At 38.0% G+C, this 15,184-nt stretch overlaps 1 pseudogene; it reads right to left on the bottom strand.

Moving 5' to 3' along the window:
* Positions 1-13,605: 13,605 nt before the first annotated feature.
* Positions 13,606-14,983, bottom strand: LOC143533474 (putative carboxylesterase 18 pseudogene; annotated as a pseudogene).
* Positions 14,984-15,184: the final 201 nt, after the last annotated feature.

Raw genomic sequence — 15,184 nt, forward strand, 5'->3', positions numbered from 1 at the left:
CCTTGCTCGTAACCGAGCCTCCTATCCTTGCTCGTAACCGAGCCTCCTATCCTTGCTCTTAATCGAGCCTCCTATCCTTGCTCCTAACCGAGCCTTCCTGTCCTTGCTCATAACCGAGCCTTCCTTGCTCGTAACTGAGCCTCATATCCTTGCTCGTAACCGAGTGTGACATTTGAGCCAAAACAAGGTACACCTCAGTATGTATTTACCGATTAAGCAAATAAACGCTTTTTGCGTAACAAACGAACGATTAACCGAACGGGTCGGTTATGACCCAGATATCCCGGGGGGGAATCTATAAGTGATATACATTTAATATAAGCTAAAATATTGGTAATATGGCCTTAGTTCGATAGCAAACAAGTTAAACGAAAACATGCTCGTTTAACTACCCGTTATAGATTTAAACGTGAAAGATACTTACAAACCAAGCATTGTATCATCCGTTAAACCGAAAAAGACTTACCAAACACTTACTTGAAATGTTTTAAGCGATTCATGAAAATATTTTTGATTTTTACAAATATATAGTATGTTTTTATAAATTTACACAAAACTAGCCGAAAAACACTCGTTTTCGCACTGTTTGACGCACCCGATAAGTTTTTCGCTCCAAAAACCGAACCCGAACTAAATTTGGACCGGGCTTCTCGTGTTTGGGCCTTTGAATTGGTTATTTGGGCCAAAATGGGCCCAAGCAACCTTCCAGCCGCAACATTGAACCCCCCCCCCCCTTTTGATTTCTTTCACATATAAACTAGTTCTAAGATATTTTTACACATTCATCCACAATCAAATTCTGGAAACACCTTTCTTCATCAGGAAACCCTTCAAACCCTAAGGTAAACAACTTAAATAAGTAACTTTTACACTTGTTTAACCTTGATTAATACCATATAAACATGTTTTAATTACCAAAAATCATTCCTAACCATGTAAAACCCTTAAAAATGGTCCATAAACATGTTTTAATCATACACATGGTAAAGAACCTGGTTTGATAGTTTTTTTGGCCATAAACACGGATTAAAGGGTTGAAACGGCATTTTTACGGTTCAAAAGTTCGTTTTTGTGCACTAGCCGAAACCCTAAGTTAAGGGTTATTATGTTGATGAAAAATTGCATGGTTTGTGATATAAAACTTGTATCTAGCCTAGATAGGAGCACAAGAGCTTGAAAAGTTGATTAGAAAGGCGGAAACGAACCAAAACCGCAAAGGTAATGTCGAAACACTCGCTTACGGGCTGTTTAGGTTAAGGTTGTGATTTGCATATTATTAGGCCTTGAAATTTTGCAGGGACATTAGGGACCATGTCATTGAGTCCCTGTTCAAATTTGGTAATATTTCGACCATTCGAGAATATTTGGCTTATTTATTACCGAATTGGGACGTTTAATGGGGAAAAATAGTTAAAATGCTTCAAAAATTATGAAATTTTTCTGGTAACTCAGATTTAATGTATTTTGATCACATATGAATTTTGGGATCATTTGGAGAAGTCTAAAGGTGTTTTATGCATATGCGTTCGTGTGAATTTTTATAGTCGAGTCTGGGCGAAAAGAATATTTCACAAGCTTTTAACATTCTGTAATTGATATAGGATGTTTTGGGACATAATTTGTGTATTCAGGAATTTTTGTGGAATTTTTGGAAATTGTTTGGGATAAACGGACGATTTTCAGGCGAAATATAGCTGATAAAATAATTTTTTTTAAATTAATAAATCAGTAAATAATTCCAGAAATATTTTTATAAAAATATACATATTTTAGTTGATAAGTGGCTAAATTTTCATAATTTAATGATTAACGGTTAATTAATTATGCTAATTTGAAGATTAAACAAATTCAATTATTATAAAAACTGGCAAGTACGCGATTAACGAACCTGCGGGAATATCAAAACACCAAGAGTGATCAAAAATCATATTTTTGGATCAATTAAGTAAAAACGAACCTTTCTATGAGAAACCTGGACAATCTAGATAGATTGTGCGCGTTTCTTCTCAAATCAAACTAAATAAACGGAAACGGGCCCCGTAGCTAATCCGGGACCCCAGTATTTGATCCTTCTTTATAACTTAATCATTTTATTAACCAATACATTTACCCAAGCTTACTTCCCCATAACTGTTTTCTGAACGCGTAAACGAACAACTTGGCCCAGCTGGGAAAACGGGAATCTGAGTCAAGTTCGGTTTTAAGTATTAGACATTGAACAACATCACAACCTAAGCCTATTGCCACTTTCTGGGCATTCCAGCTATACCCAGATTAGTTATACAGCCCAGTTTAGTATTGAGATTATAATAATATTAAAATACTAATATTATTATAATATTGAATATAGTGAACTGTGATTACAAGTTACACAAACCTTGAACCGACGTGCTACTAATTATCTACTAAACAGTGAGTTTCATGACCCCACTTCTAAACTTTTTTACGAACTTTTGGGGTGAAAAGCATGTTTGATTACATATACATACCTGAAACATGTATTAATATGAATTATCTAGTGCTAACACACGAAAGTCCCCACTAACACAGTGATTAACTTCGAGCCGGTGGCTTGTGAATAGTACTATTGGTTTGACAAACCCAAACGGAGTCGGCATGTGTTGTGGAGACTTTACCCCGTTTGCACATGACCATAATTATACAACACGCTATGTAGTGTTAGACATAGCTACTTGGGGCATATTGTGGGCAGAAAGGGAGATTGTGCTTGGGAAATGGATGCACGCAGCACAAATAGTCAAGGCTTCACTGTAGCTTAGCATAATTACATCATTTACATAAATACATACATACCTATATCATGATTACAAGTGTTAACTTGTGAATACTCATAACTGTTTTCTTGAAACTTGTGAAACTCACCAACTCTAGTAGTTGACCCGTTTTAAACTGCTTTTCAGGTGTACCTAAATCGGAATGATTTGGTGATCTGTTACTTGCCCAAGGTGTGTGGTTGATGCTATGTGAATAGAAGCAAGGGTGCTAGTAGTAAGATCGTATAGTTAACGAACTAGTTTTGTTTGTATCACCTAGACTGTGAAACAATGATAGAACAATGAAATGTAATACAATGTAAATTAGTTTGTAATGTTTCTTTATAAACAATGTTGTTGATACCAGAGGTGTCTATTACATTCCCGTTTTACGCTTCCGCATTGTGCTAGTCGGGGTGTGACACCGAGCCTCCTATCCTTGCTCGTAACCGAGCCTCCTACTCTAACTCATAACCAAGCCTCCTATCCTTGCTCCTAACCGAGCCTTCCTTGCTCGTAACCGAGCCTCCTATCCTTGCTCATAACCGAGCCTCCTATCCTTGCTCGTAACCGAGCCATATAAAGTTAGAGGGATTTGCCATCCTAACTTATTGTGCATGCATGAGGCCCGAAGGCTCTACGCATGAACGTATACACATTCTTCTATACACAACATGCATACTCGTTTATATTCCTGTAACATTCTACGCAAGCATTAGTAGGGTTTGTTCCCTAACTTTTTCTATTCTATCAGCTATCAATCAACATTCAAATATATATTAATGAATTAATATATAGACACGTTCTTACAAGATATATGTCATTAACTAAAATTACATATATCTATTATTTCATATACGAGTATGCATACAGCCCAGAAACGTTTAAAGGAAAAATGGGGCTAGAACTCACCTGTAGACGATTCCTTTTCGAGTTAATCGTAATTTCTTTCTTCAATTGTGCTCGACAAACCGTTAATAACGTACACGTATTAATCCTCTATAATTTCTTATTACTCATTTCTAAGTTAACGGAGGTAATTTCCATGTCAACCGAACCGACATGCATTCTTCTTTAGCCGTTTATATTATTAATATACATTAATCCTCATTTATTGTTATTATATATTTATATTATACCCACTCCATTATTATTAACTCATGTCTTCAATGTGTTCATGCGTTTAACGTCCTTAGCGGGTGCGGGTTCGTGACGGGCTCATATTTGACTCATGCTCAGTTAGGTTCTCATTGTTCCTAATAAGCTAACCGTTATTTATAATTTCATTCCTTTATGTGAGGTGGGTTACGGGTTGGTAGACGAGTCGGGTCTCGGGTTCGGGTTTTTGTTTAAGTCTCACATCACTACCATCCATTTATTATTATATTAAAAAGTTATTATCATCATTATTATTGTTGTTGGTATTATTATTATTATTATTATTATTATTATTATTATTATTATTATCCAAGCAACCCCCGTCCCATTAACCTACCCGTCCAACCCCCCCCCCCCCCCCCCTCATCATCACTTTCATTTTCATCTCTTTCTTCTTCCCCACTCACCCACCTGCGCCGCTGCCCCCACTCCCCCCCAATGTCCGGCCATTCCCTCCCTTCCTTATTTTCATTTTCTCCTTCCCTTCTCCATTATTCACGGCCACCACCACCTGCACCTTCCTTTCTTCATCTCCATCCATCTCCAGCCACCGTGGTGTCAACACAGAAGACCTAGGATGGCTGAGCATCTCTAATCCATTCGTATTCCGACAATTCGCATGGGATGTGAACTAAATCCGGCAAATAATTTGCATGGAAAGGGTTTCTCTTAGGATGCGACGAGAATTCCAGAAATCATTCGCATAGGGTGCAACGAGAATTCCAGAAATCATTCGCATAGGGTTCTTTTTATTGGGGTTCGCATGCTGGTTTTGTCAATTCTGCATCTTGACCATTCTTGGGTGCTCACTGGTGGACAGACAAGGTAAGGTTTGGATGGGATTTTCGTAAGGGTTCGGATAATAGACTCATCGAGCCGTTTCTAGTTCAGATCTGGGTTATTGGCTACACGTCGGGTTCGCGTCTGCCCGTTGCTCACCAGAACGGGTTTCCAACTCGCCGGGATCTCGTTGCTCTTTATATTATTATTTGTATTATTTATTGTCTTGTTATTTTTACGATTCAATTGAATCCCTTGTATATCGAGTTCGTTTATGTTGACTCTTTTATGTTGGTTTGACCTGGTTACATGTTAATAATCTTAAACAGCAATTGAACTAAATGAATATAATATTTACCTTTTTAGTGTGATTGGACTAGATCTAGGATGGATGATTGTATTTGGAATGTTTGGTGTGCAAGAGGTCTGTTTGTGTGTGTATGGGAGTGATAATGATTGGGAGAATGATGACGGAATGATGAGGATAATGATAGAAATTAGGGTTTGGGGGTTTAAATAGCCAATGCCCAAAGGCTTTTAGTCCCAAAAATACGATTAAGTTCACTAACCTTAATAATCTCATCCTTTCTTATTATTTAATTAATTTAATCCATTGCCACACGACGCGATAACTAAAATAACTCGTAATAATTTATTTATTGTCGAAACGAGGACGTTACAAGTCTCTCCCCCTTAAAAAGGTTTCGTCCCCAAAAGCTGCCTAATCATTGTACAAACGAACGCTCCTTGAATTCATTTCCTTTCTTGAACCATCTTAGCTCCCTAGAGGTTTATCCTTCTTACTCTCGGCCTTGCAGTCACTGAGTGGTGTTCACGAGTATTAGCCGTTCAAGGTAGCTTGCCCATGAAGCCCTCGATGATATGCTTCTTATCTTAACTTAACAAGTCTAGTCTCGTCTCTTTAAAAGGCATTGTATTATGCTATTCTAACTCTACCGCTTACTTTAAATTCTAAAGTCACGCATCACGTGACTGCCGTTCACAAGGATTCATTCGTATCATAATTCAATCCATAAACATCACATTCAAACATGAGTCTAAATTTTAAAATTAAACATTGAGCACGAAATCTTTAAAGTCATACATAACATAATACTTAAACAAAATAACTCATTCTTCTCGAATGTTCCTTACTTCAGCTTCCTTCCTTGATAGGGAACTGTAAGTCTGCAACTTCTTTCCTGCTTCTCCCCCTCCTGCTTTAGGCTTCTTACATTCATAAGCCTTGTGTCCAGCATCCCCACAATTGAAACACCTGTTGTCCTTCTTACATTCCCAAAATAAGTGTCCCATCTTTCCGCATCTGTAACATGCGTTTGACCCCATCCTACACTCTCCCCAGTGTTTCTTTCCATAGTTGTTACAAGCAGCAATCTCATTCGTTTTTGCCTTTTTCTTGGGTGGCTCATCGCTTTCAGTATCCGTCTTCTTGGAGATTGGTTTCTTTCCTTCCTTCTCTTCTACCTCCACCTCATCCACAGCCAGATCGTGCTAAACCATCTCTGCTAGATCACCGGTAGAGTCGAATGTGGCAGGTTTACTGGTCCGGACTATGGAGCGAACATTCTGCGAAAGTCCTCTGATGTAACACTTGATCCGCTTCACTTCAGTGTTCACCATGTCAGTTATCAACCTGGACATGTGGTTGAATTCGGTTGTATACTCACGGTGTGTCATTTTTTCGCCTTTAGATTTAGAAACTTCATTTCAGCCCGTTCAACCTCGGCATCAGCACAAAACTTCTTCATTACCATCTCCTTCAGATCTTCTCACTTCATGGCCTTAATATCAGCAGCAGTCTTTCTTTGCTCAACAGTTTCCCACCAGAACAAAGCTTCATCACAAAATAACTGAGTAGCGAAGCCCACAGCTTGGTTGGGATGGCACTAACTAATGCGGATAACCATATCGATTGCGGTTAACCACTGAAGGGTAGCGATTGCATCACCAGTACCTGTCTGCTGATGTGGGTCAAAACCTTTGAAGGTTCTGTAGTTGCAACCACCTCGGCCTCTCTTACCGTCATTAACCTTCAAAGAACGAACTTCACTTGATGCTTCAACCTCAGTCTCAGTATCCTTCTTACTACTCTCATCAGTCTTCTTAACAGTCTTAGTACGGCTTTCAGTAGACTTGCCCGATTGGAGATTCTTCACCGCAGCAGCTATAGCTTAAGTAATCGCAGCTTGAATAGTAGGACGTAAGGATGCTTAAAATCTCTCAAATTTTTGCTCTGATACCAACTTGTAAGGCCTTGAGCCCGGTAGCCTTACCTTCGGTGTTGGACTTACTTATAAACTCATTTTGATACAGCGAAAGCATAATCAATTTGCAGCGGAAAATAAAATTTTTACATAATAACTTCCTCCTCTAAATAATCTTTAATATGGATAGCCTCGTGCGCGCCTCAAGTTTACCACGTCATCAATAATACCTGCATGCATACTAAAAGTCAGCTACACGCTGAGCGAGTTCTAAAGTTTCTTTACTTACCACTACATATAATTCGTAAATACATCACATTTTTAATACACTTATACATGGCAAAATGCTTATAACCTTTATTATTTTTTCTATGCCTGTCTATCAATCGTTTCGTAACTATATTTATATGCACCTGCCCCCCTCCGAGCCTCCTATCCTTGCTCGTAACCGAGCCTCCTATCCTTGCTCTTAAACGAGCCTCCTATCCTTGCTCATAACTTACCCTTCCTATCATTGATCATGACCGAGCCTTCCTATCCTTACTCATAATAGAGCCTTCCTTGCTCGTAACCGAGCCTCCTATCCTTGCTCGTAATCGAGCATCCTATCCTTGCTCCTAACCGAGTCTCCTACTCTTACTCTTAGCCGAGCCTCCAATCCTTGGTCATAACCGAGCCTTCCTTGCTCGTAACCGAGCCTCCTATCCTTGCTCATAACCGAGCCTCCTATCCTTGCTCGTAACTGAGCCATATAAAGTAAGAGGGATTTTCCATCCTAACTTATTGTGCATACATGAGGCCCGAAGGCTCTACGCATGAACGTATACACATTCTTCTATACAAAATATGCATACTCGTTTATATTCCTGTAACATTCTACGCAATCATTAGTAGGGTTTGTTCCCTAACTCTTTCTATTCTATCAGCTATCAATCAAACATTCAAATATATATTAATGAATTAATATATAGACACGTTCTTACAAGATAAATGTCATTAACTAAAATTATATATATATATATATATATATATATTCTTTCACATACGAATATGCATACAGCCCCAAAAACGTTTAAAGGAAAAAGGGGGCTAGAACTCACCTATAGACGATTCATTTCCGAGTTAATCGTAATTCCTTTCTTCAACTGTGCTCGACTAACTGTTAATAACGTACACGTATTAATCCTCTATAATTCCTTATTATTCATTTCTAAGTTAACGGGGTTAACTTCCAACTCAACTGAACCGACATGTATTCTTCTTTAGCCGTTCATATTATTTAATATACTTTAATCCTCATTTATTGTTATTATATATTTATATTATACCCACTCCATTATTATTAACTCATGTCCTCAATGCATTCATGAGTTTAACATCCTTAGCGGGTGCGGGTTTGTGCCGGGCTCATATTTGACTCATGCTTAGTTAGTTTCTCATTTGTTGTTGATAAGCTAACCGTTATTTATAATTTCATTCCTTTACGTAAGGCGGGTTACCGGTTGCTACACATCATTACCATCCTTTTATTATTATATTAATAACTTATTATCAGTAATATTATTGTTATTATTTTTATTATTATTATTATTATTATTATTATTATTATTATTATTATCATCATCATCCAAGCATCTCCCTTCACTTTAACATATCAGTCGAAACCCCCCCCCCCCCCAATCATCACTTTAATCTTCATCTCTTTCTTCTTCCCCTCTCACCCACCTTCGCCGCCGCCGCCACTTCCCCCATGTCTGGCAATTCCCTCTCTTCCTTATCTTTATTTTCTCCTTCCCTTCTCCATTATTCACGGCCACCATCACCTGCACCTTCCTTCCTTCATCTCCCTCCATCTCTGGCAACCGTGGTGTCAACACAGAAGACCTAGGATGGCTGGCCATCTCTAATCCATTCGTATTCCAACAATTCGCATAGGATGCGAATTAAATTCAGCAAAGAATTCGCACGGCAAGGGTTTCTCTTAGGATGCGACGCGAATTCCAGAAATCATTCGCATAGGTTTCTTTTTGGGGTTCGCATGCTGGTTTTGTCAATTCTGCATCCTGGCCGTTCTTGGGTGCTCAATGGTGGACAGACAAGGTAAGGTTTGGATGCAATTTTCGAAAGGGTTCGGATACGAGACTCATCGAGTCGTTTCTGGTTCAGATCTGGGTCGGTGGCTGCACCTCGGGTTCGCGTCTGCCCGTTGCTCACCGGAACGGGTTTCAAACTCGCGTGGGATCTCATTGCAATTTGTATTATTATTATTATTTGTATTATTTATTTTCTTGTTATTGTTACGATTCAATTGAATCCCTTGTATATCGAGTTCGTTTATGTCGACTCTTTTATGTTGGTTTGACCTGGTTACATGTTAATAATCTTAAACAGCAATTGAACTAAATGAATATAGTATTTACCTTTTTAGTGTGATTGGACTAGATCTAGGATGGATGATTGGATTTGGAATGTTTGGTGTGCAGGAGGTCTGTTTGTGTGTGTATGGGAGTGATAATGATTGGGAGAATGATGACGGAATGATGAGGATAATGATGGAAATTAGGGTTTATGAGTTTAAATAGGCAAAGCTCAAAGGCTTTTAGGCCCAAAAATATGTTTTAAGTCCACTAACCTTAATAATCTCATCCTTTCTTATTGTTTAATTAATTTAATCCAACACCACACGATGCGATAACTAAAATAACTCGTAATACTTTATTTATTGTCGAAACGAGAACGTTACAGTTGAGCATGGATAAAATAAAGGAAGATCTAAAAGGTTCTAAGTACAAACTTCGAGCATGGTTCAATCCCGAGCAAGCTTCACACCCGAGTATGTAGAAGATTGCTCACAATAAGTCACAAGGCAGGATTGAAGAGATTGAGAAGTACATGCTTGCTCATAGGACATATTCGAGCAAAGCAAGGATAAGTTATGAAGATTGAAGTCTGCAGGAGTAGAATATTTTCTACTGAAAATATTTTAAGTAAAGTCTACTCGAACACTTGTTTCGAGTACGCTATGCATTACAAGTATGCTAGACAAGGAAACATCATACTCGAAGACTTGTTTACACTTGTATTTATTTTTGTCATTATTATGTAATCATTAGGGTTTCTAGAAGGAATGTCTGGGTCTATAAATAGAGTCATAGGTTTCCCATGAAAAGGGATGAGTTTTTACGGATTACGAGAGCATAACCACAAGAGCTAATATTCCTCTTATCCTACCTCGTACCGCCGCCGTCACGAAACTCTAGACATTCCATGCAACATTAAATCACTGTTCATTAAACGATATATCAATATAGTGAATCTTTATCTACTGCTTTTATTGATATTACTAAATATTTATTGTCATTTAAATATTCGTTCCCGATATTTGAATATACTGATTCCGCCGGTATATTTAAGAGGCCTTTAGGTTATTAGATCTAGTGTGATCTTGTCAACCTCTATAGGTTTTGCGCTAGGTCCGGTCCTAACAAGTGGTATCAGAGTTGTGTAAGCTTGCTGAAGGCCACGAGACAGAAGGTTGAGTATCAAAGTTTGAAGCTTTAAAGGCTTTTGTGCGTGACTGAGTTCAGATCTGAAGAGAAGTCAAGCCATGGATGAACAAGAAGTGTCGACTAATAAGATCCCGAGACTAGTCGGTCAAGAGAACTACATCAAATGGAAAGTGTTGTTTGAGGCCGCTGTTAATTACAATGATACAAAACTATGGAACTCCATTAAAGATGGACCCTATGTTCCTTCTCTTACCCCAAATAACAATGCAAATGTGGAAAGGCAGATGAAAAAGAGAGAGGACAAAGCCATGTCCATGCTGAAGTTAGGACTTTCTTGGGAGATTTTCAGCAGTGTGAATCATCACACTAATGCTAAAGCGATGTATGATGCAGTTGTAGAAATGTTTGAGGGAATATCGAGTTAAGGGATATTAAGAAGGATCGATTGAAACAACAACTTGACAGGTTCAAATTCAAGGATGGTGAGAGATTGAAGTCTGTACTGCAAAGATTCATGGCTATAGTGAATGAAATCAGAACCACATATCTATAGATCTCTGATTTTAATTTCAACAAGAAACTACTCACATCCTTATCTGGTGAATGGTACACAACAATCAAATTCATCAGAGAGAAGGAAAATTTTCCCAAGTTTAAGTTGGATGATGTGATTTCATTTCTGCAGGCTGCAGAGCATGAAACGATTGAAAATCACATGTTGAAGGAGGAGAAACCCAGGTCTCCAGTGACTAATGCACTCGGTTAAAAAATCAACGAATGGTATGGTTCGAATGGAAGTTGCTCGACTCGAATGGAATGGAATGAAATGGGGGAGTGGAGTGGAATGGAATGGTTGAGTGGAATGGAATGACTTGAAACAAAATTTCCAACCGAATTGAACCAAAAAATTTCAGTAGGCTCCAAGAGATCTTTTCGCTAACCAAGAACTTACAAGTACACCCAAACACTGAAATTTCACAAACTTTTCACAACCAAAACCAAAGAAACTGGAACTTTCTTTTGTGAACCCACAACTCACTTTTTCACACAAACCACACGTCTCAAACACTCAAAAAAATATCAAGACTCAAGCTTGTGACCAAAAAATTACAACTAGTAGAGCCGAAAGTTCTTATACCAATTGTAGATCCCGAAACCAGATCCGACAATGAACGGCTTTGTTCTTGATAAACAGTCGAGATGGGTGGGATGAAATCATACGATCGAACAAAACAATATAACAATAATATAAATAGTGAACGACACTGTAATCGGTTAAAAGAAGCAAGAACCGACCCCGCCCAAATGGGTTAAGTGAACCTTTCATAGGGTTCCCATTTTTCCAAAGTTTACATCTTAACCGTACAAAATAAACGCACCGAGTGCGAAATAAATCGACTAAAAGCAAACTAGAACGACATACACAATCCTAAAAACAATATAGAATATTGGGCGCTACACATAGCATCAAACACACACACACATATATATATATATATATATATGTATATATGTTTGTGCGTTTGTGTCTAGAACTCATTTGGCGTGCAAGCTTTTAATTCTAATAATCTTCATCCCTACTCAAACCATTGTATAGTAGTAACTACTTCATCTTGTCATTTACATTCTATATTAGAACTTTAAAGTAATCGCTTCATCTAAAGCATAGAGCCTACCAAAATTCTCTCATTGACCAAGTATTCACAAACTACAATGCTCACATTAATCTGATAGCGGCAAAACAATTGATTCACATAATTAAGCAAACTCGTTAAAGTAATCCCACGTCCAAAGTTGTCGTTTAAACCCCAAAACTTAGATGAAAAATGTGTTATGCTATAACTATATCCTTGCGGTAACTATATATCTATGCGATACCTATACCGTCCGACACAATACATAGCATGAACTATATCAATTCAACTACTACCATACATGTGATTACTTAATAACATGCGAAAACTTACTTCAGTTTTTGAAAAACCCTAATTCAATTTGCTACGGGTGCTTGAACCGTTTAGTCTTGTAAATAAATTAGCATCGTTACTATATTCCACACACCTCGATTATCAATCCTTTGTGGTCCCATGCAAAACCGTTAATAAAGCTTTTTAGTCGACAAGTACCTTATACCGAACCAAACCGAACCAAACCAAACCTTGCAGTTGAGATTCGATGATGTTTGGAATCGTTTTTGTTCTAACAAAGGAGGTGAGGTTGGGGTTGATTATTAGTAAAGTATTAGGATAGTTCCACATTACCCTCTTTAACTACCAAATCTCATTATTTTCTTTATATTTAATATAAATCAGTTGCCTCAATTAAATACTTAAAGTTTATCAAACGAAATCTCGGGATGTTACGGTTACACACATTCATGTGATAATGATATGTAATATAAATATTTACGTAAATCCTAAATATTGTCAATTATGTTAACCGGTTGTTTCAACAAATTTGTTGGAGTAAATAACTAAATGTGCCGTTTATATATTCGCATAACTGGATGGTTTTAGCCAAGAGTCAAAGCGGATCAAAGGTATTGCAAAATGTGTATAATCATACGGAGCTTATCTGGAATCTATCCAAAAGAAACATGCAAAAAACCAAATTTATGAGATTTGAGCTGTTTGGGTGCTTACAACCTAGTTTTCCAAGTGTTTTGAGTTATGCGAATTAAAAGCCGTCAAGTTGATTTATTGGAATATACGTTTTAATTTTTGAACATAGAAGTTAGAAATAATTACAACACATATATAAAATCAAATATATTCAATTTTCTTGTGATTTTAATATTTTTAAAATCAGAATAATAAATGAATTCGTTCTTAATTGTTTGTATTCAAGCTGGATTGTTCACACACACATATGAATGCCAAAAAACATAATAAAACAAAATAAAAAAACCAGCATGTAAATAATACTAATACAATGGAGGATTAAAGAGCGTTTATAATTCAGTTACGTACAATATACATTAACTCAAATGCACAGAAGAAGAAGGTAAATATGATACTACATATTTACAAATATTTTAGCATAAAAGCTACTTGTGTTTATTTAAAAAATGAAAAGATAATCAAAGGAAATAACATACAAATGAATAAAAGTTCATAATATTATTAGTCTTTTCATAAACCCCATGTCAATGTAAATCTTCTAAACCTGAAAGCAAGCAATATACAAAGGATAATTGAGCATGTGAAATGAATATTATGAAATACATGAACAAATTAACAGAAACAAAATATTTAGTGTTTGGAGGCTTTTCGTCAATACCTTATTTAAGACCTTGTTAATGAAGTCCTTCATATCTAACATAAGTTGATCGGATTCTGGCAACTCCGAGAAGAGAAAGAACTCATGAAATGTGTTTGGGTAGTCAATCAAGTACGCTTCCTTCCCGGACTTCTTGAGCCACTGGTAGTACCTTATATGTCGGTCCCGGAGGGTATCAAACCCAGCCGCGACCACCATTGTCGCGGGAAAATCCATTTTGGATATGTCCACGGCATTGGGCCCGGTAACATTGATGATAGGATGGTCTCGGTTGAAGGGTTCACCTAGGGGCATGAACGCGTTCCAAAACCAATCGGTCCGCTTCATTGTCACGAGAGGTACTGATCCATCCATCCGTATTTCAGAATCTGTTCGCTCCTCCCCGCCGAGAAACGGTTGGATCGCCACTAGCCCAATTACCTACAAGCCATCATACTGTTCATCAGCAATCATGCGGGTGGTATTTGTTGTTGGATTTTAGATCACTCATTTCTTCTTAATTTCTTACAAAATACAACTTACGTGTGTACGATGCTTCAATTAGAAAGATACGAAGTTGTTGATTTTTCAAACTAGGAAATTAGATATGTTTATATACGGATAATAATGCATGAATCCAGTAGCATATGTATACATATATATAGTTAAGTCGTAACTGGAGTTGCTGGAATTTGAATTGGGAGGCTCTTAGAGTCACATGATGAGCTAGGTGTCCGCCAGCGCTATCACCGACGATAAAGCACCGTGAAATGCTGGCATTCTCCGGCAGCCATTTTGACCGGTTATCTTCATTGTCCAGAAATTTCAGCACATCAAACCCATCGTCATGTTGGGAAGGGTGTCGGTTCTCTGGTGCAAGACGGTAGTCGACAGAAACAACAATGGCACGCAATTCGCTCGCGAACTTGCGGCCCACATAGTCTAATATCGCCACATCCGGGGAGAGGAAAATATATCCACCGCCGTGAAAGTACACCATCACCGGGAGATCTTCTTCAGCGTATTGCGTGGGGACAAATACACGGAACCAGAGATTGCGAGTTGGATCCACCATGACATCGTGTGTCTTGACACCGTTGACGGGTATGGACAATGCCGGGATCTGAAAGTCCACGAGATTGAGAAGACCGCGGGGCACCGTGCCGTCATCCCGGAGAAGTGGGTCGATTGCAAGGTCTATTGCCGATAGTACAATTCGTGTTCTCAAGGGCAAGGATAGCTGAGATTTCGGAGTTTCCGCTGCTGCTGATGATTCCATAATTAATTGAAAGACTTTTGTGATCAGAGAGGTACGTATTCAAAATTCAGGTTGTGTGACAAATGCTAAACACATCAACTCTATTTATACTGCAAAATATGCGACGTTATATCACACCATCTTTGATTATTTCAATATTTCAGTCAAATGAAACCTTCACCTGCATGTTCACACCAAAAAGGTTGGTCATGGTCAGGGTCT

Source organism: Bidens hawaiensis, unplaced genomic scaffold (assembly GCF_021521415.1).
Source record: "Bidens hawaiensis isolate Kalapana, Puna unplaced genomic scaffold, B.hawaiensis_p1.1 tig00000760_1, whole genome shotgun sequence".
NCBI classification, from domain to species: domain Eukaryota; kingdom Viridiplantae; phylum Streptophyta; class Magnoliopsida; order Asterales; family Asteraceae; genus Bidens; species Bidens hawaiensis.